Below are 24,953 nucleotides of genomic sequence, written 5' to 3'. Positions count from 1 at the left end.
TTTCCTTTCATTTTGAAACTGCTTTTAAATGTATACATAAAAGCCTTCATCCAAAACATCTTCCCTTCACAGCTCCATGAAATCCATCTGCCTACCATGGCACCACGAAGTGTTCCAAAAGCAATGACTTCAAGGAGCTCTCACTGCACCTCTTGCAAATTTACTTTTCTCATTTTCTCCCTTGTTAGTAGCCCCACAGCCACACAACATTCCACAAAACTTGCGGTAATGCAGCTGATGTTCAAAAGGACTGAGCAAGTGTTAGGAAGGTAAATCTTCACTGGATGTTTCTTTAAGGACTCCTTCAAATCTCCACTGTGTTTAGCTGTTTAGAGGTGCACCACCCTCATGACTTGACAATGTAACAGGAAAACAGTTTGTGTCATTAGGATAAATGTGTTGTTTCTTCACTTTCTGCCTTTAGATTCCCAACACTTTCAGTTCACTGAGGGTAACTAGATGTCTGACAGCCTTGGTACTATTTTCCATTGAATAACACGTCCTGAAACTCCTCTCTGTGTAAACACTGAAATATCAGAAATCCCACTGCTGAAGAGGCTTATCCATTCTGATTTTTATAGTGTCTGTCTGACTGGTTTGTCAAAGATATTTGAAGATAGAAGAAAAACAATTTGATGCCAGCTTTCTTAAAATAGCAGTCAAAGCAGTAGGAATGTATGTGAAATAAATCAGACCATGAAAGGTTCATAACTTTTCCCTTTTCACTTTTTTCCCCTTTCTTTTCCATTTCTTTGGCACATCTATGTCTCCTGAGCAGATTAAGTTTCAGATTCGTCAGTTTACATGAGAGGAAAATCTAAAATTTTCCACATAGAAAGGAGTTTTTACAGTCTGAAAATGATGTGCATGTGACATAGTTGGTTTCTCCATCACTGTGACTTTGAAAGAAGCCTGAATTTTATGACTAATTTTTATAATGTAGCATTTGCCAGAGGTCTCTAGTTTCCCTAATTATTGAAAGTCTGGAAAAGATTGGCAAACTGTCACGATAGCTCAGAAGCTAGTCTAAGATTAAGAAGGGAATGTCTCCAGTGTCTGAGAAAGGAGAAAGTATTAGGAGAACATAAAAGAATAAGCTAAGGAATTTTTCATTTTTGCCAGTCAAAGTTGTCTGTCTAAAAGAAATAGTTTAGTCTGTGGTTGCATACAGCATAGTATTTTATTATTGCACTGAGCTGAAACCAGAGCTGAAAGAATTGTCTGAGGCTCATGAACCATTAAAATACCCTTTGATTTAAGAAACAAGGAAGAAGAAGCTGAAATGCCATGGCTTCAGAAAGCTAAGTGACCACGATGCTGTGGGAACATGCAGGTTGTTTTGTTCAGACTTGGATGCCATGAAGCAGGAGAGGCACTAGCAACATAACACAGGCACCTACCACAAATGGTCTGGCTTTCTGTGCTGCAGCAAAAAGCACAATAATCACGGTCTTCTGTGTGACAGCTGGTGAGTGAAAGACCTTAGGGTGAACTCAGGTGAAGATATGTGGGAAGCATCTGATCCTCTAATAAATACATTAAGTCCAATGCATTGTGACCTCATATTTTGTATAGCAATTTGAAAATACAAGATTCTTCTTGTCTGATTCTTTCTGACTTCCACAATCAATATCCATTCATAAACATTCTTTTATTAATATTCACATGCAGAAATGTTTAACTTATTTCCTATGTACTTGCCTATTCTGGGCTTAAAGGATGCAAACAGTATTAATCAACTTTTAATTATTGTAGTTAAAATTATGCCTACATGTACAATTAATCTGCATAGCATTCACTGTTCAGTGGCACAAAACTAATCACTGAGGTCAGGATAAAAGTGACTTAAAGGGCATAAAAATGGTGATGTGCCTGAGCCCAGTTTCTGCTTTGGGGGCATTAGAATATTCAACTGTCACAGCTGGAAAACTAAGGGCAGAAGACAAAGTTTTACATCTGTTAGGAAAGAGCTTTTCTTCTTACATTCTTACAAAAAAAAAAAGTGGGACATTCATTGAAAGCAACAGAACAAGAATCTAGGACAGTGCAATTACTGTACTGAAAGAGCATTGATGTGGATGAAATGCTTTGCCTCCATGTGAGCCAGTAGTGAAAGGACAAACATAGAAACAAAAGTCTGTGTAGAAGCACGGTCTAAATAAGCTCTAAAGTTTCTCAGGAATAAACGTCCTTGAAGAAATCTTGCTTCTTTGCTCACAAAGCAACTAATTTTAACACTGCTTAACATAGATGTTCCCCTCCATTTTATATTATGCATTCTCCTTGTAGAAAGAAACATTAATTTTACATACAGGGCTGCAGATTCTGGTGAACCAGAGAGATTTCTGTGATTTAAAAAAAAACAAAAACAAAAAAACCTCTCTGAAATATTTTCCATTCATCTGGAGTTTTTTCTCATCCACAGAACCACCAAGTCCAAGCACACTAGCCCAATACTCCCAATAAACCAAATAATCCAATACTCTACACTGTCTTGGCCTAATACAAGTATCTTTAACACTAAAAAAAAAAAAAATAAAAACAGTCTTAATACATGATCCTGTTAAGATACCTCTGATTTTATTCTTAAGACTGACATAAAGATACTGTGATGCAGCAATATTTATCAGGCTAAAACCACCACCTATGAAATTATGCCACACCCAATAAGCAAATTATAATGGATACTGGTTTAATGCATATATTTCGGGTACAAGCCATTGTATTTGATTCCTTCAACTGCAGTGATTTCTGCACATACTCACAAAAACTTTTTTGAATATTTACCTAAATTTGTGACTACTTGATCTTTTTTAGTGGAATAATTTAGATGTTTATTTGTTAGCAAGTTCATCACAGAATTTTGTCTCTTTAGAGAGTATTCTGCGACAGTGAGTCTGCAAACACTGATGCTTTCCTACCAATATATTTGACCTTTTATGTGTTCTGTACTTTGACTGTTGATGCTTTCAAGATCAAAGTGTGCATACTGAAGCTATAAACAGAACAGAAAGGATGTAGCTAAGTAGAATATGTAATAAACCTAAGAGATCTTTTTTGAATGACCTTGAAAATGTTTCTGACATCCAAGAAATAAAACGTAAGTAGTCAAATACAGGAAAGCTAGGAAAATCTTGTTACTTTCAATATGACACCATTTGATTTTCAAAAATAAAAAAAAAACAAACAAACAAACCACAATTTCTAATACAATTTCTTATGACCATCAACTTGAAACAAGCAAGAGTTTGAATCTATATCCTTATTTCAGCAGCTTTACTCCTTGCGTAACACGCACAACTTTGTATTTTCTGTCTTCTCAAATGCAAAGGCACAGAAGACCTAAACACATTTCTGGTTTAGAATCCCAGAGAGTTAGAATAGAGACATATCTTCAAATTCTGCTCATATTAGCACCATTATTATTTAATCTTACTTTCTTTTCCCAGACTCTATTTAAAATGCTGATGTATAGGAAGACTGCAGAGGTTAACACTGAAAACTAAATGTATTTTTGTTATGGCTACAGAAATGCAAGGCCATAACTATTGTGAATTTGAGAAATACTTCCATCTTGTTTCAGTTTATTACTGTCAGAGACACTTATACAGAGCCAGAGCACAGCATTAGTAAGTCACATGTGAAATTATCATTGATAGCTACCCCTGAGAGCCAAAATAAAGCACAGTATAATCGAAGAGTATCAAAGCTATGTAAAGTGCAATTTGGTCATAGAAAATCTTGTGAATATAGGTGAGTTTGGGGGCAGAAAATATTCTAAATTAAAATATTTCATCCTTTCCTTCATTCTCTTACTCATAATTATGTGGAATGGAATTGTCTCTAAGGACTAGATTTTGTGAGGAAGGAGCAAAGGCTCCACGAGGGAAAAAAGTTACCTATAAGACAAGAGTAGCATAATCTGTAGATTTTTGTCTTTAACCGTTTCAATATTATTTCTAGTCTTCACTTTGGTGAAGTGAAGACTATATATGGTGATAGATATAAACAAAATTGTCTACCTTTACCTTCAGTTGACCTTTGCCAGTTCTCCTCTTCACTCTGCTGCTGTGCAGTCTGCTAGCGTCTCTTTTACAATGGAGCATCTGGAACCAAAGCTGAAGTTGCTGTTCACTGAGATATTTATGAGCACATTTAACTGCACATAATAGCCATGCTGACCATGTTAGAGAAAAAACAAATCCATTCCTTCGCTTCAATCTGCTTTAGATACTTGTAACACAGGTGTATGATAGTTAGTTTGCCAGGTATAGTAAGAAAATGCAATGGATGTCTATGTTCACTGAGGTTTTGCAGTTTTATCATTTAATCCTTTATAAGGAAGTGTGGTTTTAGGATCCTTAGAGTCACAGATGTTACCTAGCTTAAAGTTTTCATACTCAGTGCCAAAGCATGCAACTTTTGCAGAAGTGCAGAAGGAGTAAAAATTCTGTACATGCAGAACATTCATTCTATTCTTCATGTTTCTGCATTTCTGTCTTCTGCAGTGTTATTTATTCTAGAACCCTTGGCAAGAAAGCAACCTTGCTTTCTAGTTTGGTCTCATTTATATAGATTTCAATTTGGTGAAATAGGAGAGCTAATGTTACCATTTATCAGTGTTTTTCAGCTGTCCCGGAGAGCTATTTTATTAGATCTCTTTCAGGAAAAGTGAAAAGTTTTTGCATGATCAATAAACATTTAAGCAATGGTAGTTTATATTCCCTTCGTTTTTTTTTCCCTGCCAACAGTTCATTTAACATCTGAAGGTGATCTGTTGTGGAATATCCTGATTAATAGTACCTCTGTTTCTTTGGAAGTATGGAGCTCAGCATACAATGAATTGCTTAGAAAAAGATAATAATCTTCCTTCAGAGTTGATTTTATTTGGACCAGCTATATTAGTTTTTGCCTTTTTCTTAAAGGACATTATAGATAGATAGATAGGCAGGCAGACAGACAGACAGATAGATAAGTGTATATCATGTATTGCATGTTCATTACACATCGTTACATATATGCTTGCACGTGTACAGCTGCTCACTACATTTCTCAGGAAGGCTGACAGTAGGATATGGAGATTAAGATTTACGCTAGATTTCTTCTCAAGCTAGTGCTTGAAGGGGTTTAAAGGGATTTAACACAGAAATTGTTGTGATCAAGTTGTTAAAGGCTTGAATTGTTGGTTCATTTGAAAATAGAATTCTTACCCTTAGAGCTACAGATGTCTTTTAAAGTATCTTTTTAGAAATTCATGGTTCAGTGGTCCACATCCCTAGGCATAAACACTTGTATTTTCCATTACATTCCTTTTGTTCTTCCTTCTACTTGCCTTATCTCTATGGCTGAAGTGACAGCCGACACCCAAATTAACTTGCTTATGGAAGTGGAAGAAGTCTTAGTTTACTCTCTTCATGCTCACTCAGAAGACTACCTTAGTTTGACTTCAGCACAGGTCAAGGTTTCCAATCAGACTGGGAGATGGGACACCACAGGATGATGCTGTCTAATCTTCAGTCCTTTTTCTGTTACACTCTTAGCAATCTGCTGCTTTACAGAACGTGGCCACAGGTGAATATTTCTTAAATGGATCCCCCTTGAATCATTTGCTCTTTCTAGATATAATTAGCAAGTCATAAAAAGTAGTAATTATTAAAAGTGCTAATTATTAAAAGTGCTTTCCATTCCAGATGGATTTGTTCTATCCACTTGAAATAACCTGTGATGCTCTCCACCTACTATTTGATGTGTGTACTTTATAAGTCAGCTTTGTAGGAAAGCTGTCCCTCAATCGTGCAGCATGCCAGCAGAGGTCAGAAGCAATTTTTTACTAGAGTTGTGGCATTTCAGCTTAGGGATAATAATTCTCAATTCTTTTGTCTATGAAATCATGAAGAACATTCATGGGACCATTTAAAATACTACTTGACTGGATATTTAACATTTTTATGTTAATTTATTATATTACAACAATCTTAAAGAATCCAGGTTTAAATTTGAAGGGAAGATTTCCTGAACATGACATTTGAATACTGGCAAGAGTAAAACATCTGTAAATATAAATAAGGAAATGTTATAGATTTGGCAGGAGGAAGGAATGGGCTGTGTGATCATACAGTTTACCTGGATCTGTGATAACTGTAGTCAGTGATTTGGTAACATTTTCTAACATAGCCTGAAGCCCTGTGTTTAGATGGCTAACCAAAAAAGACATTTCTTTTGCTCCTTCTTTCCCTGCTTGTTGAATTCCTCAGCTTTGAAAGCACAGCTACAGTTTGATCATGTTTTGTGTGTCCAACCCTGCAGTTAAGAAGATTGAGTTATATTATCTGTGATCAACTTTTCCTGGTGCCAAGTGTCTTGAAATCGATGAACACAGTATATATAAAATCTTGCTTTTTCAGATAAATTTATAAGTTTAGTTCATCAATGTGCTTCTAAAGAGTCTCAGTGACTCTACTAAGAAATGTTTGGAAATTTAGTTTCTCCAGAATTGTGAAAGGAGCAGGTTCATTTGAAGTCATTTTCCTTTTTTTTCTGTAGCCTGTATATATATATATATATATATATATATATATATATATATACTGTATGTACTTATTTATTTGGTTTTCTTTATATATATGTTTTGATATATGACACATAATGAGTTAAAGCTATAAAGGAGAAACCCTAATTCATATTACAGCCTGAACACATGCTGTTATTTTCTCTTGCCCCTCTCACTTACTGTTATGTTGAGGTAGTTGTTTCATGCAAACAAGACCATCAGCTTTTCTAACTAAAGCATGAAATGTGCAAGGTGAAACTGAGCAACCTGCTGAATCTTTGTGATGTACTTTTGCTCAGAACTGTGCTTTAAGTGTAAGAAGTCCTTTGGTAACTTTAACAGATACCAGCCTTGCTGTAGCAGAGTAGCACTGCTGTCAGTGGCATGGATACACAACTGAGGCATCCTCTTTTGGATCCTTTAACACTCTGAGAAATTATGCTTAATTGTTCCTCTGGGAGTTGCTTATAGCTCACAAGTTACAAGCAACTTGCTTACTAGTTTTCCTTTTAAGTAGGTCTCTCTGATATTTAAATCCTTCCCCTGGCTAGTACCAAGTCTTGATATTTTTTGATGACAAACTTCATTAAGACTAACCAGTGAAGCTAAGTAGCCCTGCTGTCCTGTATGTCTGAATTACAGGTCTTTACAGGGTAGAAACAGTGTTCAGCCCTCCTGCAGAGAGGAGGACAGTTGCTATCAAAAGCCTTTCAGCACAGTCCCTGCTAGCATGACTACACCTGTGCCTGAAAGCAAGCATCACAGCTTCAGACATGCCTCTTGATCCAGTCCCGTTAAGGCTGACCTTTCCAAGCAAGTCAAAGGCTGACTGATGTCAACAGTTGTAAACATAAGAAGAGTCAGATGACCTTTGCAAATTAAAAACATGGGGTCAAACAGACCTCATGTCTGAAGTCAACGCTGCAACATGCCTTTGCCCTTTGTGAACAAAAATATTTCTTCTAGCAGCAGTATAAAGAAACTCTTGGATTTTGTATCAGTGAAGGCCAAGGTCACTTGATGGCTTATAACAAACAGTCGCAACTGTCATACGACTGTCCAAAATAATCTCACCATTCTTTACCTCCATGTTTACTTAGCTGAATGACCGAGGAAGAGGTTTTCCTTTGGATACAATAAGCTCATCACCAGAACCATCGCTTATTATTGAAAATAATGGAGATTTACATCTGCATATCTAGAGTCAAAAAAAACCCCAAATGTCAGGACCAAAATTCCAGGACCTGCATCCATTCAGCACTAAATCCCATCTTTCTTTGAGTTTAACTGGCAACAGATAAAGACTCAAAATCATATAAGATGCTGATCAATATTTAGGATGATTAAATCCAGTTTTATTTCAAATTACGGCAAAAAGTTTACGTTTCACAAAGCTGAATGCAGGCTGTGTGTTGAGCTACGATGCCTTCTCTGATGCCACTCTTTCTTCCACATTCAGTTTGTACATAACAGCAAGAATAAATGAAGGAGCAGGCACTGAGGTGTTCAGGAAGGATGCCAGCAGTTTTCTGGTTTAGCACTTAATTTTTACTGTCCAGGTTGTCTTTCCTCTGCATTACTACTATATTGTTTTCCTCTTAACTAAGCACTGGCTATGTGGCAACATAAGCATATGTTAATACATAATAAACCATTTATTAATATAGGGCTAAATAGTGCACTCATAATTTACAATTTATACCCAGGAGTTACTACTGAATATTCTTCAGTTGCGTCCCAACTACCTGTGGGTTGATTTTATAAGGCCTAAACATTAGCAGGTTGGATTTCTTAGATCCAAGACTTTATACTAAGGATGGAGTTGATCTCACCCAAGTTCAGTTGTGCAAAAGGAAGTTAAGCACCTGCATAGATTCCCAGTTTAATCATTGGCAAACATCATATTTGGGGTCCTAGTCAATCCCAGCCTGAGATAAAATCAGTCACAGGAAGTGCTAATCTCAGTGATTATCTCTGAAAACCAACACGACAATGTCAAGGTTTGGTACAGCTGAGAGTATCTTATCACCCTGGAAATGTTCCACTGTTAAGAACAAACACAGGTCTACAGAACTTTTGCAGATCTTCTTTGAGACATAGGTCTCAATGAACGTAAATTGAGCTCCATGAAACAGTCTATGTCTGACAGTTTCTCCTTCTGGTACACCCATCCTTGAAGTAAGCTATGATAGCTTAAGTAACATACAACTTCCAGTTTTTCATCAGGTTGTTTTTTGGGTTTTGTGTTTTTTTTTTAAATGGAGATTTTGAATCTGTGTATCTACAGTCAAACAAACCCCTGTGTTGACCCAAATACTGGGACTTGCATCCATTCAGCACTAAATCCCATTTTCCTTTAAGTTAAACTGGCAACAGATAATCAGTTTATTTTCACAACCTAAATATAAGGGCTGAAAGTTTTTTTTCCTCTGAACTTTGGATGAGTGTGAAATAAGTTTTGCCCAGTTATGATTTCATTTCCATAACAAGAGTGATTGGTTGGTGTCAAGAAAGGAAGTGGCAGTGATCCAATGAAAGGCAAAGGCTTAATATACTATTCCCAAGATAAGGCAGAACAGCTCCAATTTACAGACAGAGAACAGACTGAGTGGGAGATCCTCTTTTTCTGTCAGTATAGAGAAGAGCTGTGTTAAATAGATAAATAATTTCAGAATGATGTAGTGGACTTCTTTTTAATCAATCACTTTTTGTAAGATTTTATTTAAAAAGACTATTGACAATTGGCAGCTAAAATATTTTTAGATTAGCAAACATTTTCCAAAAAATTAGAAGAAAAAAAAAAATACGCTGAAGAGATTCAGCTGCAGACAAGGAAAATGTGTCAACAATAAAGTCTTACATGTGGAGTTTGGAATGCAAGAAGCAAAGCAATAAACACAAATTGTAAGTAGCTGGCATTTGTAATATATGCAGAGAGGAGGCCTTTCGGTTGACTCAGTAGAAAGAACAATGGTTTGTTTATCTGGGGTTATGCTCTCAAAATGTTAACTATGGACGTATGTTCTTCCAGCTAAACTTCACTGCCAAAACTCCCTGTGCTCTGGAAAGGTTCAATATTTTAAGTCAATGCCTTCTGAATACCAAAACACATGAAAAAAGCTCTATGAAAAAAACCTAGGAAAACAGTTACTCATAGATTAAGACTTGAATATGCTAGTCTACCCACAAGTACTTGACAAAAAGTATTTGAATTAACTAAATGTCAGAAGTATCTTTTCCTGACTGACTTAAAGAGCCATACACTAGAAATACTAGAAAGCCATAATAATGATGGAAGATACGATGCCAGTGTCTTGAGCACTGAGAGGCCTGGCCAACAGCATCAGCCTTGAATACATAACCAAAATGCTAGGGCCAGCTATCATATATCAGTGTTTCCAAATATTCTGATTTATTTAGGAACATGCACTTTTAGTAAGCGGCTTCTTGGTATTTACTATTGAGCTCTTTTGCCATTGGAACTGCTTAAGAAAACAAACGCTGACTATGAAATCAGCAGACAAGAGGTTACTGCCTCTTGCAAGAGCTCTTGTAACAAATGATCCTCCTAGCTGACTTTTAATTTAATACTGACAGCTAACGTAATACAGACCAAGCTATTAGAAAACCTGTATGCTATACCACAAGCCAAATGTAACGACTGACATTTCAGATAAAAATGAATTTTCTGATAATCAGCCCAATTTGTAATCTTGCTGGAATGTCCCCTCTTCTGTCCTACCAACTCACTTGTAAATAATCCTCTGTCACAACTGGTCCATCACCTGCTGTCACTCATTTTTGTTGGTTTTTTTTTTTTAGGTTTTACCAAGATTTACTTGGAATGGTAAACCTGCTTAACGAAGTTGGGGAGGAACATAAAATTATTTATGTAGGAAGTATTTCCTCCCATTAATCACTTTTCTACAATGAATATAGCAAATTATATTTATAGTAAAAATATTTTATTTACTGATATCTGGAATAATTCCAATGAGTCATAAATTGTTAGCTAGAATACTGAGTAATTTGAATTATCTTTCAGGACAATCTGATGATTCCTTTCTACTTCATGTATCTGTGATTAAACTAAGTATGAAAATGTCAAACTGAATGAACTCACTGAGGAGGTACTAAAGCCGATCCTGACACTCCTGTCAGACAGACAGACATTCCTGTAACTCATTAATCTCCACCATCATAACTCAGAAAACATTTTTAGGAACTGAGGCCTGAAAATTCCTAATAAGTAACTTCAAAGGTTGTGAGAAATTGATCAATTGGCCTCTTCAACAACCATCTTCCTCATAACTCTTACTCTAACCCATAGATAAAAAACAAGTTGTAGCAGCAGAATTATCACACCCCACAGAAGTAATGGTCAAGGTCTGTCTGATTTTCTCCTCTGTAGCTTATTGAGGTATGTCAATTGAGAACTATGTCACCTCACTAGTAATTTTGTTCACCAGCAGCTTCTAGATTGAGATCTTCTCTTGTTTTGGCCCTAAATGCCCTGTGACCTTCTTTGGCGCTACAGCAAACTCTAGGATGACATAATGGAAGGGTCACTCTACCAGGCTAAGAGACTCATTTTACTTTATCAGTGGGTGAGGAAGTCATGAAATACAAGCTTTGTTTGAGAGTTTCCCCCATATGATTTTTTAGCATCAGCCCTTGGGTTCTCATTACTTCAGACCTCTGAAGCATTTGTGTCATTATTAGGGTGTAATCAATCTATTCCCTCCAGAGCTGCCTGCTGACTGCCTTCCCTCCCTTCAGAAACTTAATGTGCAAGCATTATATTACCAAGAATGGAGAACATGCACTGAAGGCAAGCTACCAAACAGAAAGGCTCACAAGAACAAACAGAACATGACGCTTTGTTTCTCAAATTGCACTGTATAAGAGATATAAAAGTCACTGGAGGAAAGTTCTTGATAGTTCTTCTGACCTTCAACATGTAAAGCTTTGGTTTAAGCCTTCAAAATGACTGAATGCCTCTGCAGTAAAATTTATATTAAATCTTAATTGCAACTCACCTTTTCTTTCAGTGCTGTGTGTCAGGAGACCTTGAAAACCAGCAAGGCACATCTACGTAGCACAAAAAAAGTTAGCTTTTTAGAAGACAAGCGGTTATGCAGTGTTTACTGATGCTCTGATCTGAAACTCTGTAAAGCACTTCTTCATTGCAGAGTACACAATTTTCATTCAACCTAAAGTGAGTGATTGTCCGTATTTATCGGATCATATGGCTACACTCTTGGCTAATTGTCTTACTTTTGAGTTGATCTATGTCTAGACTGCTAACATTAATAATACCTGATTATCAGGATATAATTTGTGAGTTAATAGAACAACCTAAGGGCAAAGCATATGCTGCATTTGCAAGGCAGCATCAAGCTTGACATCATAGACTTATTCTGGCAAACAGGAAAGTTAAAACTTTCCATGATTCTCTGACAGCCTGCATGAATGTGTGAAAATCTACATTAGCGAAACTGTTTATTCTGTTTCTGATAGTTGGTGAAGAAAAAGGAGCTAGCTCATCTGGTTTATGTTTTGGCCTTGTATATTTGGCACTCACAGCCGAGAAAGCCAACTGTGACCTGGGCTTCATCAAAAGAAATGTGACCAGCAGGTCAAAGGAGGTGGTCCTGCCTCTCTATTCTGGTCTTGTGAGACCTCATTTGGAGTATTGTGTGGAGTTCTGGTGCCTTCAACATAAAAAGGACACGGAACTGTTGGAACAAGTCCAGAGGAGGGCCACAAGGATGATCGGGGAACTGGAGCACCTGCTGTATGAGGACAGGCTGAGAAAGTTGGGGATGTTCAGCCTGGGGAAGAGAAGTTGTGTGGAGACCTCATAGCAGGCTACAAGTATCTGAAAGGGGCCAACAGGGATCCTGGGGAGGGACTCTTCAATAGGGACTGCAGTGATAGGACAAGGGGTAATGGGTTAAAACTTAAACAGGGGAAGTTCAGGTTAGAGGTAAGAAAGAAGTTCTTTACTGTGAGGGTGGCGAAGCACTGGAACAGGTTGTCCAGAGACGTGATAAATGCTCTATCCCTGGCAGTGTTCAAGGCCAGGTTGGATGGAATCCTGGGTATGAAGACAGGCTGAGGAAGTTGGGGGTGTTCAACCTGGAGAAGAGAAGGCTGCGTGGAGACCTCCTAGCAGCCTTCCAGTATCTGAAGGGGGCCTATAGGGATGCTGGGGAGGGACTCTTCATTAGAGACTGTAGTGACAGGACAAGGGGTAACGGGTTAAAACTTAAACAGGGGAAGTTTAGGTTGGATATAAGAAGGAAATTCTTTCCTGTTAGGGTGGTGAGGCACTGGAATAGGTTGTCCAGGGAGGTTGTGAATGCTCCATCCCTGGCAGTGTTCAAGTCCAGGTTGGACGAGGCCTCGGGTGATACGATTTAGCGTAAGGTGTCCCTGCCCACAGCAGGGGTGTTGGAACTAGATGATCTTAAGGTTCTTTCCAACCCTAACAATTCTATGATACTATGACATGGTTTACTGTGAGGTGTCCCTGCCCATGGCAGGGGGGTTGGAAAGATCTTAAGGTGCTTTCCAACCCTAATGATTCTATGATCCTATGATTCTATGATTTATGTCATTTTATCTATCTATCTATCTATCTATCTATCTATCTATCTATCTATCTATCTATATTTCTAGATATCTAGATACAGATAAAGAGATATATACATACCTACACATATACATACACAAACATATACTTACATATACATGACATCTATGAGACCACACAAATGCCATGCCTGTATCTCAGTCTCTCTGTCTATTTATCTGCTGTTTATCTATCAGTATAGAATAGAGTTACATGAAACACATACTAAGGGCCTTAGCACTGAAGCACAGACATGAAATTTTAGGCTAAATGAATTTAAGTTATTCACTTTCTAATCATTACACTAGAAACCTCTTAAAATAATGGAACAGCAAATGACAGAGGAAACATTTCCCCCTCCGCCCTTCAAATTTTGATGATGTGGTGGGGAGGAAAGGGTGCTAACATAATCAAAGCTAGTTAAACGTATGCCTTCCAAAGACTATGTGTAGAGTGAAGAAATCTAGGTTCAGTCCTGCACAAAAGCATTATATTGCTATTCTACTTCCATTATTTTAGTCATGAGTGGCTATTAACCAGTATTAATTTATTTCTTGGAGACAAGGCATGGCAAAGAGGTGAGGATAGCAGGAGAGGATAGGGAGAAGGAATTCATACTTTTCTAGACAGAAACTGTTCAGTCACATAATTTTACTCATGCATTTTAACTATAGACAACAAAGCTGCTTCAGAAAATATAGTCTGTATGACTCATATAAAATAAAGTGCTGGTCCAAAATGAGTAAAACTCATGCTTTTCTCTTTTGAGCCTAGTTAACCAGGTACTGATTGAATCAGCTTGAATTCCGTTGTTTAGTGCTGCTTAATCAGATGACAGTCCTTTCCTTTAAAAAGCTTAAGTGAGCCAGAGAAATGTGAGAGAATAAAGGACTGCAAATATCAAATACAGAGTGGTTTCTTGGGAGAAACAAAAGAAAGCATTAAACATTGCAGCCTTGAGGAGAAGCATTTGGGGGTGTTTGTTGATGAGAAGTTCAACATGACCGGGCAGCGCATACTTGCAGCACAGAAATCCAACCATGTCCTAGGCTGCATCAAAAGCAGTGTGACCATTAGGTGGATGAAGTGATTCTCCCCCTCTCCTCCACTCTCATGAGACCCTACCTCAATACTTCATCCAGCTCTGGAAGCCCCAACACAAGAGGGATGTGAACATGCTTGAGCGAGTCCAAAGGAGGCCACAAAGATTATGAGAGGAATGGAGCACCTTCTCCTGAGAAAACAGGATGAGAGAGCAGGGGGTTTTCAACCCAGAGAAGAGAAGGCTCAGGGAAGACTTTACAGTAGTCTTTTAATACCTAAATGAGGCTGACAAGAAATTTGGAGAGGGACTTTTTATGAGGTCATGAAGGGACAGGACAAGGTGTAACAGCTTTAAGCTGAAACAAGTTAGATTTAGCTTAGACACTAGGAAGAAGTTCTTTATTGTGAGGACAAGTTGCCCACAGAAGTTGTGGCTGCTTCACACCTGGTAGTGTTCAAGGTCAGATTGGACAGGGCTTTGAGCAACCTCATCTAGTGGAAGGTGTCCATGGCAGAGGGGTTGGAACTAGCTGATCTTTAAGGTCCCTTCCAACCCAAACCATTCTATGACTCCATGATTCTATGATTACAAATAATTTTTCATTTTATAAGTATACCCCTCTGATGCTTTCCTAGAAACCAAGAGACCACTGTTCACAGATTGATACAAGCAGTCAGATGAAAAGTCTCCAAATGCACTTTCCCTGGTTCACTGTGTATGTGGAAGATAAATTTTCACTACATGCAACATAGCATAATCTCTCATCCAGTAAACATAGAACTGAGCCTGTTGCTTTGGTTTCACCCAGGACACTGACATACTTGTGATGGCAGACAAAGGATCCCATACTCAGAAATATAATCACCAACATATCAAACTTCACAGCACAAAGAAGTCTAAAGTTGATTCTGTATAAGTTGTCTTAGAAAACAGTCTCAGGATGTCCAAGGGTAAACATAGGAAGACAACTATATCTTCCTTTGTTGGAAAGACCAGAAACTGTGATGGGAACTTTTAACATACAGATTTTTTCTTGTGATGCATTTATCATATCTTCAAAAACTGTTCACAGGCAGCTACTGTGGTATATAAATCCTGTTTTGTAAAAAATAATCCTGAGCCTTGCTTAGCCTTATATACAGATAGTTTGCAGTTGTTTTGTTCTCCTGTGAACTGCATTTTGCAAATCTGTTCTTGGGTAAGAAGTAGGAGTTGGACAAATATGGCTCCTGGTAGTGGACCTCAGTGGAGGGAAAAGACAAATGTGATTTATAATTTGTATATTAAATGTATACATAAAGCTTAATTATGAATTGAATATAGTATAAGGTACAGACAAGACAAGTAAAAAAATAGAACTAATATAGTCACATGTAGAATTCCACTTACCATCAAAAGACAGAAGACTTCAGAGCTTGCAGTTCTCTAAAACAAAGGAAGAAAAATCATTGTCTGAGCCCAAAGGAAAACTTGGTCTGAAACAGGCCAAGCTTAGTTAAGCTTACTGAAAAATAAAAAGATGATCACAGTCATGGGTAGTTGAAGACTGAAACCTAAATAACCACTCTTTATCAGTAAGCCCACTAACAAGAAATGGATTTCAGCCTGCTAGATTTTGCACGTTTTCCTTGTAAAGTAATATGTATCATACCATTTTATAGAGAAGTAAAGCATAGTGAGACATCTGTTCACAAACCTAAAGGGTCAGTAGTGTCAATAGTGTTGACACATATATCTGTGGTTCTGCCTATGTCCCCACAGCTGGAAAGACTGACCTACACCATTACTGATGCATTACTGATGTCATAATGACATGAATTAAGCCTCTAGAGTGGAATGGAATTAGAACTCTACATTTTTTCTTGCTCTAGTTCTCAGACATGTTTAATGAAAAATCAGAACATTCATGAACTTAAGATTTTCTCTATCCTCAGAGCCAACAACATATTTCATATTCCCCTCTGCAATAGGATGTACAGTCACTGGAAGTTCCATGGAAGCTAAAGTATTTAAATAATTATAGTAACTTATATGCTGATAATAAGCACCAAAAAAGGGATAAGCAGCTGTTGTAAGTTAACATAATATTCACTGGTTGCTTATGGTATACATGGGACAAAGCCTTCTCCATTAAAATGCAATGTCTTTATTTATTTACTTTGGGCATTTGGACTCAAGCTCTGCCATGGGTTATACGAATGTAAATTTAAACTAAATCCCATATGAGTGCAGTTAATGCAAATTCACACAAATTTAATTGAAGGTGAAGTTTACCTGGCCAAACAGACTTGTTTCGTCTTTATATTCTGGCTGTCTCCCCAGATCCTTTACTAGATGTGATCTGACTGTCCGAATCCTATGTAAAGTCTGTCAAGAACAAAGCATGTGGAAGAGATGACTTCTTAAATTGTTATACCTGCCAGTACCTTGCACCCAATTTGGAGTAAAGCCTAATATTTTGAAGTTTGGTTTCCAATGGCAAAATACGTTCCTCCTCAAATACTTCAAATCATCATGGAGATGATTTTCACATGTAAAACCATGTATTATATTTTTTCTGTGCTATTGTAAGACCAACTCAACTCCAGAAGTAATCATCTTTTTAACTTAGATTTCAGGTTAGAAAATAAAAAAGAAAGGCTAGTGAATGCAATTCATCTACCTAGAGAATATTTCAAGAAAAGACAGTAAGTTCAGTGCTTACTGTACCTTCTGTTCTTTCCCTACCCTTACAAGAAGGAAACACATGACAGATTTATGTGTAAAATATAGGTTTATTACCTCAGCAACGGCCTTAGTTAAGGCTACTAGCCTTACCTGCAGCTAGATCTCTTGGAAAACAGCTTAATGCAGTTCTCTCTCTCTTTTGGGGTCTTAAACCAAGATTTTCTGCACTGTATCACTAAATCCATCAATCTATATCACCAAATGCCAGTAATGACATTAATAGGTATAAATACCTTGAACAAAGAATGCATCCATAAAAGATGCCACTCTACTTCATGGGTGTACTGTCTTCCTTTGCATTAATGCTTTTCACCCTACCAGATATATCACCAGACTGAGCTGGATCTTCATTAGTTTTCTGCTGCCAATTGTGCCAGCAGACAATAAGCCTAGTGCTGAAATATCTAACAAATCACTTAGAAATTTTGTTTCCTTTTGTTTTATTTTTACTTTAGGGAAGTGACCAAGAGCAGCAAGAAGCATTGTCTTCCTTTTGGCATAAAAAATAACAATCAAGTATGTGGTAGCGATCTTATTGCTAAAAAACAACACCTAATTCATCAAAGTAATTTTGTAAAAGTTGTTGAGTACTTAAATATCAATTACTACTTAACCACCTGAAGTACTTTGAATGGTTGAAAGACACAGCATGTTTCCTAGCCTTAAACTGTTGGAAAATCAGCATGTTTTTTCTCATTACATTTTGCTACAGGGTGACTGGTGTTCAGCTGTTTTCCTATAGGAAACAGGATCTAAAATTAAGGAAGGCTGTGTCTAATCTGGAAAACAGAAGTGCAGTTACTCATTGTACAGCTCTTTTTACTGGAAACAGACTGTGATATTAGTTTACAGCTTCTCTTACAGATGGTTCTTTAAAGTACTTTCCACAACTAACTTGCAGAATCCAGAGACAATGACTAGTTTTGAACTTTGATGTTTCACTCTTAAAACACACAAAAAAAGAAAAGAAACTCATCTTAAATAAGGCCTAGTTATTTACCCCTAGTGACAAAATTAAACCTATTTCACAATTTTCACAACAGAGAGCTCACTCTGTCTTTCCTAAGAACATGATGTCTACAGCCTCTGGTTACTTCCATTTCTGCTTTTGTGATTTTCTCAGCAATATTTGCTGTAAAAACTCACTTAAAACTCAATTTCTAATATCTGTAAAAGAAAAATAAGCTCAAATAAGATTCTGACTCATGTTTAACTGACAGTTTAATTAAGAGTATAAAATGCTTCTTTTCAGAAGGTTTCCAGTATGAGAACATTATCATGATAATGTTACACATGAGACCCTTGTGGCAGAAGTCTAAATTCAGCAGTAAGTCTGACTGTTATTACATTACAGGAATCCTTAAGTAGCAAAGCAGAAAAATTTGGAATGCCAAAATATTTCTCCCCCCATTTCCCTCAGTTTGTTCTTCACCCTGGAGTGTTCCACACACCTTTTTTCAAAGACTGTGTATGGAGTAGAAAAGTCTTGAAAAATACTGCTTTCTTCAGTGACCTATATACTGTCTAGTACGATCTCATTTATTCCCTGTGCTTAAGGAGAGGAAGAATTAGAGTCTCCATCCCATAAAGTAGGATGATGAATGGATCTGGAAGAAATCTGAACAAACCATACACTTTCAATTTATCAGTGTTTGTAGTTCAGTGCAAATTTTTTCAGTCTCATCACAATAAGTGAACCATAAGATGTTCATAGTTGGGAATGACTGAAGAAAATGGAAATACGAAAAACAAAATATGAATCTTTGGCAAACTTAGCCGTCTGTTTGCTCATACCCTTTATCCCCTCCCCATTATATTAAAAATGCTCCACTTCATTATAAACACTGGAAAAAGAATATTATCAACCTGAAAATACACATTCCACATTTCCTGCAGTCTCAGGTGTGTGATAGTAACACTAGGCTAGTAATATACTCATACCGGAGCCTCTTTTTAGATACATAAACCCTACCGAAACAAGTAGAACTACTTGCATATTTAACGACTTTTTGGATTACCTCCAGTATATGGTAGTCATCTTTCATCATATGCTAGCTAAAGGAATATGTATACAACCTTAACTCCACCTAAATGATCATTTTAGCTTGATTAATTAAAAAAAAAAATCTGTTGTGTGCAAAATAAGAAAAACATAGAACCATTGGTGGAGACACCCATGGGTACAAGGCAGTATATGCAAATTTTATATTTAAATATTTGTGTCTCCATTTGATCTCCACATCTGATTATCCCACCCACCACAAACCCAGACGAAACATCTGGCTTTGTAGTTCAATAAGTCTCCTGACATCTTAGCATTCTAGACCTGGAAAAAGTTCATTAAAAACATATACAAGTTATTTCAAGTCAGTTCAAGCTAAGTATTTGTGTCCCAATGTGTTGTATTTATTTCAGTTTTGAAACACATAGGTATTCAAATTGAATAGCTCTAGGATACCTGCACATTATTTCCCATATCTAACTCAAAGTCTCTGATCTTCCAAGGCTGGCTCTTCAGAGCAAAACGCTCATACATGTGTCCTTTGGTGTTTTGTTGTGGACTCTGTGGGGTTACCTCAGTGTCCTGGGTTCAGCAGTAGCAGTCATTTTTCCCCTTCTTGGTAGCTGGTGCAGTGCAGTGTTTTGACTTTCAGCTCGGGAACAGAGCTGATAACAAGGATGTTTTGGTTTGGCCAAGGACTTTGTGAGCCTCATGCTCTGCCAGGGAGGAGGGGAAGCCAGGAGGAAGCAGAGACAGGACACCTGACCCAAACTGACAAAAGAGGTATTCCATACCACAGCACGTCATGCCCAGGATGCAACTGGGAGTTAGCGGGAAGGGCTGGGAGACTGCAGGGTTGGAGGAGGTATCGGTCAGAGCTTGGTCGGGCTGGGGGGGCCGAGTTATCGGTCGGCTGGTGGTGAGATGATGTATTCTCTTCCCTTGTTATTTCCTTTATCATTATTATCATTGGTGGTAGCAGTAGTGATCTGTGTTATACCTTAGTTACTAAACTGTTCTTATCTCAACCCGTGGGAGTTGCATTCTTTTTTTCGATTCTCCTCTCCGTCCCTCCGAGAGCAGGGGGAGGGCAAGAAGGGGGGGGAAGTGAGTGAACGAGTTACCTGACTGGGTTTAAACCACGACACTCAGCAATGCCTTGCCTAGAAGTATGCCAAGTATTTCTTCTTTCCAGGAGGAAGCGGAAAACTTCTCATATTCTCCAAATGGGGAACAGAAGATAATTTTACAATTGGCTGAGTCAACTGACAAAGGATTCTGCCCAAACCTGTATGAATCTATGCACGCATAGAGAACCTGGAACTGTTTAAGTGGTCTATGGCTGCTGTATGAGCTGGTCTTCATTGCTAGTGCTGTTGCACCTTAAGAAGCTACTGCATTGAGGAACCGAGACATGAGGAAGTTGCAGTGTGTTTTGTGTATAGCTGTACCAACTTGTTCAGAGACTGCAGGATAACAACTTTTCAGGATTCACATATCTGCTGAACCAGTTTAAGCATGAATTCTTGGTGTGCTTTCACAATGTAAATAGCATGCAATGACGCTATCATAAAATGTGTCGGAAACAAGTTTTGTCAGCATGGAAAGCTCTTGCTTATCCCCCAGAACATGTTAAAAAGAGATAACAAAAGATCACTGCATAAAAATGACAACTCTGAAACACAGGTTGAGTTTAGAATTGCAACAGTAACCTAGAGGAGTGATTCTGAAAACAGTTAGTGCTTTTACATTATTGTTGCAGTATGGCTTAAGAGATGAAATGGAAGCCAGCAATACTGAGCAGTTTATTGAAGTCTACCAGCCTGAATTAAGATGCTGCACAACATAGACCTCTGGCAGCCCCTTGACCAGGACATCCCAGAAGCTAACTAGGTTGCTGTTGTATGCTGTATTCTGAATTCTTCTGTCCCTGAGTCAAGCTGTATTCCGTATTTAGACTATCTGCTAGAGAACAACAACAGTATATAAATCAGACGAGGAACTCCCTAATAGAAATATGTTGTTCAGTAAAAGAAAGGAAATGCCCCCATCATCTTCATTAAGATAATACGATGGGAAGCAAGTTCTGAACCATAACGTACTATTCAGAAACCACTATGTGTAGAAACTGCATGTGCTGCTCTTTTGTAACTCTGTTTGTAGGTAGTAAAATGAGTGACCAAACTCCTTCCTTACCAGAACAGGGTGATGTTGGTGGTCTCCTTGTCTAGTGATAAGCCTAATCACTAGGCAATCACCAGTAACTTTGTTTAAGAACAGCATGCCCTTCCTTTGGAGCAGTAAGCCACAGAAAAATTTTTGCTCTGACACTAACCTATGAAAAGTGTAAGTTATGATTTTATTTTGGGTTGACCCTGGTCAACGGCCAAGCACAAATTCAGCAGCTCATAGAATCAAGATAAAGGCAGATAAACAGATGAAGAAAAAGCTATGTGTGCAAGCAAAGAAAAAAAACATACATTAAATTCACTACTTTCCAGTGACAGGCAGATGTTCAGTCACTTCCAGGAAAGCACAGCATCATCACATGTAATGATTACTTGGAAAGACAAATGCCATAGTCATAAACATCCCCTCTTCCTCCTATTTCCACTGTTTTTTATTGCTGAGCACAGCATCACATGTCAGGGGATACCCCTTTGTTCAATTTGGGTCAGCTTTTCTGGCTGTGTCCTCTCCCAGCCTGTAAGGGCACCTCCAGCCTAATCACTGATGAGGCAGAGTAGGAGAAAACAAAATCCCATTGTTGCATAAGCACTGGTCAGCTACAGCCAAAACACTGGTGTGTTATTAACAGTGTTTTAGTCAGATCAAAAATGTAGCACCATACACAGACTGCTATGAAGAAGGTTAATGTCATTCCATCCAGGCCCAGTACAGATTTCAGCCACCCTCCAGCCGTTAAGACAAAGATGGGCAGTACTGGCTTCAGCATAAGCAAAACAAAAAGCCACACACACCTCATTTAAACATGAGATGAGATAGTGGTTAGTGAGCTCTAAAACCTAATAATTGCCAAGACCACTAAGCAACTGTCTCTGAAAACATTAAAACAAAGCTTTTAGCAAATGTTAAGTCTTGGGGTATGAAGTGTCCAAGGCATTGAGAAACAAGAGCAAGTCATGCTACCCCAGATGTCAACTGTTTTGGAGAATGCTGTCATCATTTTTCCACATAGTTCTCCTCCTGGGATACTGTCATGGTACCATCCCTGGATATGAGCATCAAGCTCAAAGGACTTGCTCCTCTGTGGTTGTTTAAATACAGGCAGAGAGAAAAGTATCCAAAATGAATACTTGATAATTAATGTACAAAGTGTGTTCACATAAACCCACATGATTGCATTCTCTATACTGCACATTGCTGTCTCCCTTCACTGAGAGATTCCTGAGACTATTACGAAGTTATGGAGCGAAATAGCTGCTTCCTAGTGGCAGTGCAAACAATTTTGAGGATCTTGCAATAATCTGTTTCTTAATTGCTTAAAAAACACAAAACACTACCCTTAGATTTAATAATTTATAGGTATTATGTTTGCTACTGAGAAAAGCACGTCCACATTGAAAAATTGAGAGCATATAGATGCTTTAACTGTAAGAAATAACCACAAATTTTACACAGCCTTTTTTATTTCCTTCAAAAGCCAGGAAGAATATAAGTTCATCAAAGACAGATGACATTATATTAATTTAAAGAAAACTTGTGAGGCTTGATGTTTAGTCTTTTGTTTTTTTTTTTGTTGGTTTGTTTGGTTGGTCGGTTTTGTGTTTGTTGTTTTTTTTTTTTAATTAGGTTTTGGTTGGGGCTTTTTGTTGTTGTTTGTTCCTTTGATTGATTGTGCTTTTCTGTTTTAATTCTTTAAGTAACATTACCAGGATATTGTGGAAAAATATTTTAAAGCTTTATAGATCTGAGTTCCTGTTTTTTTCTAGATGAGGTTTGCAAGGACCTACAAAGAAAACTTGACACAAATTTTTCATTATCAAAACATGAAAGGGAGTTTTACTTACAGTAGTTCACAGTATTGTGATAGTTTGGGCTGGGATAGTTACTTTTTCTTCATAGTAGCTGGTATGGGACTATGTTTTGGAAACAGTGCTGATAATACATGGATGTTTGGTTACTGTTGAGCAATGTTTACGCAGCGTGAAGGGCTTTTCTGCTCCTCACACCACTCCACCAGCAAGCAGGCTGGGGGTGTGCAAGGAGCTGGGACAACTGACCCCAAAGGGATATCCCAAAGCATATGACATCATGCTCAGCATGTAAAGCTGGAGGAAGAATAAGGAAGGGGGCAGTGCTCAGAGCAATGGTGTTTGTCTTCCCACTGTTACGCATGATGAATCTTCCTTTCCTGGAGATGGCTGAGCACCTGTCTGCCCACGGGAAACAGTGAATTAATTCTTTTTGTTGTTGTTGTTTTGTTTTTGCCTTTTTTTTTTGGGGGGGGGGGTGGGGGTGGTGGCTTTTGATTTACTTATTTTATCTCAATCCAGGAATTGTCTCACTTTTGCACTTCTGATTCTCTCCTCCATCCACAAGGGGGAGTGAGTGTGTGGCTGTGTGGGGCTTAGTCGCCAGCTGGGTTAAATCACAAGGATAAACTTTATTCCCTTGAATTATTAGGCTTTAGTTACTGTAGCTTTGATCCTATGTCAATTCTGTCAGATACAGACATAGAACCACTATTGGGTCAGTTGCTGAGGTGAGTAGCTCGGGAGAGGACGCCTTCAACACCGGAGCTGGGGGGAGATCAGCATCCAGGAGCCTCAACTCAGAGCGGTGAGGGCCACCGACAGACCCTCAAGTCCTCAACAGGACCTGCCCAGGAGTCGGCAGCTCAGCTGACGCGAGCGAGCAGCTGACTCACACGGGGCGGAGCCAGGAGCAGCGGCACCAGCCCTGACTGGGTAAAAACCTGGCCCAGGGAGCGCTCGTCGCATGATCAGGGCCCGGTCCGGGAGCTCTGCTCTGGCTGCCCCGGCGGTGGCCAGCGTAGGCACCCAGACAGAGCAGATGAGAGGGGAGGCTGCAGTGCAGAGCTCGGGGTGTAGAGAGTGCCTGCACTGGTCTGGTGAGGGGAGGGTGAGCAATGGGCAGGGCTGCACCCGGTGCTCCCCGGTGGAGGTGCTCCTGCAGCAGGTGGCTGAGCTGCGGGATGCTGTTAATAGACTGCGAGATGTCAGGGAAGCTGAGAGGAAGCAGGAATGCTTGCTCCAGGCCCAAACTGTGCAGGGGCCTCGAGCTTCCCCTGTAGCTCATGAAGGAAAGAAGGAGACCGTTAACCTGGGAAGCTGGGAATTAGTGACAAAAAAAAAAAAAAGGAGGAAAAGGACAATTAAAAGCAAGGGGCTTCCTCCTAAATCTGTTGTCCCCACGCAGAACCGCTTTGCTGTCCTGCAGGGGGCTAATGAGGAAATGCACTCACACCAGAAACAGCCAGCTGGTGCACTGGTAAAGACGATCTCTACTGGTGCTGCCAGGAAAAAGCAGTGGGTTGTAGTAGTAGGGGACTGTACTTTGGAAGGGACAGAAGCACTCATCTGTAAGCCTGACCCAGTCTCAGGGGAGGTGTGTTGCCTACCAGGGGCATGGATCAGGATGTTCAGAGAGGTTGCCTGCTCTAGTAAGTCCCACGGACTATTACCCATTCCTGATGATACATGTGGGTGCTAGGGATATAGATAGTAGTAGTCTGGGGAAAATAAGGAAGGACTACAGAGCCCTGGGGGAGGTGGTTAGGGGCTCTGGAGTGCAGATAGTCTTTTCGTCCATTCTCCAGGATACTGGGGAGGACCTAAAAAAAGCTAGGAGGATTGGATAGGTTAATAAATGGTTAAAAGGGTGGTGTCATAGTCAGGGGTTTGGGTATCTTGAACACAGGACCCAAGTTTGTAGGCCAAGTCTAGTGGGGGCTGGTGGAGCAGTTTTGGTAGGAGGCTTGCCAGACTGGTCAAGGAGGCTTTAAACT

Source organism: Pezoporus occidentalis, unplaced genomic scaffold (assembly GCF_034315485.1).
Source record: "Pezoporus occidentalis ecotype Australia unplaced genomic scaffold, CSIRO_AGI_Poc_V1 ctg133, whole genome shotgun sequence".
Taxonomy (NCBI): Eukaryota; Metazoa; Chordata; class Aves; order Psittaciformes; family Psittacidae; genus Pezoporus; species Pezoporus occidentalis.
Note: the sequence above shows the minus strand (reverse complement) of the source record.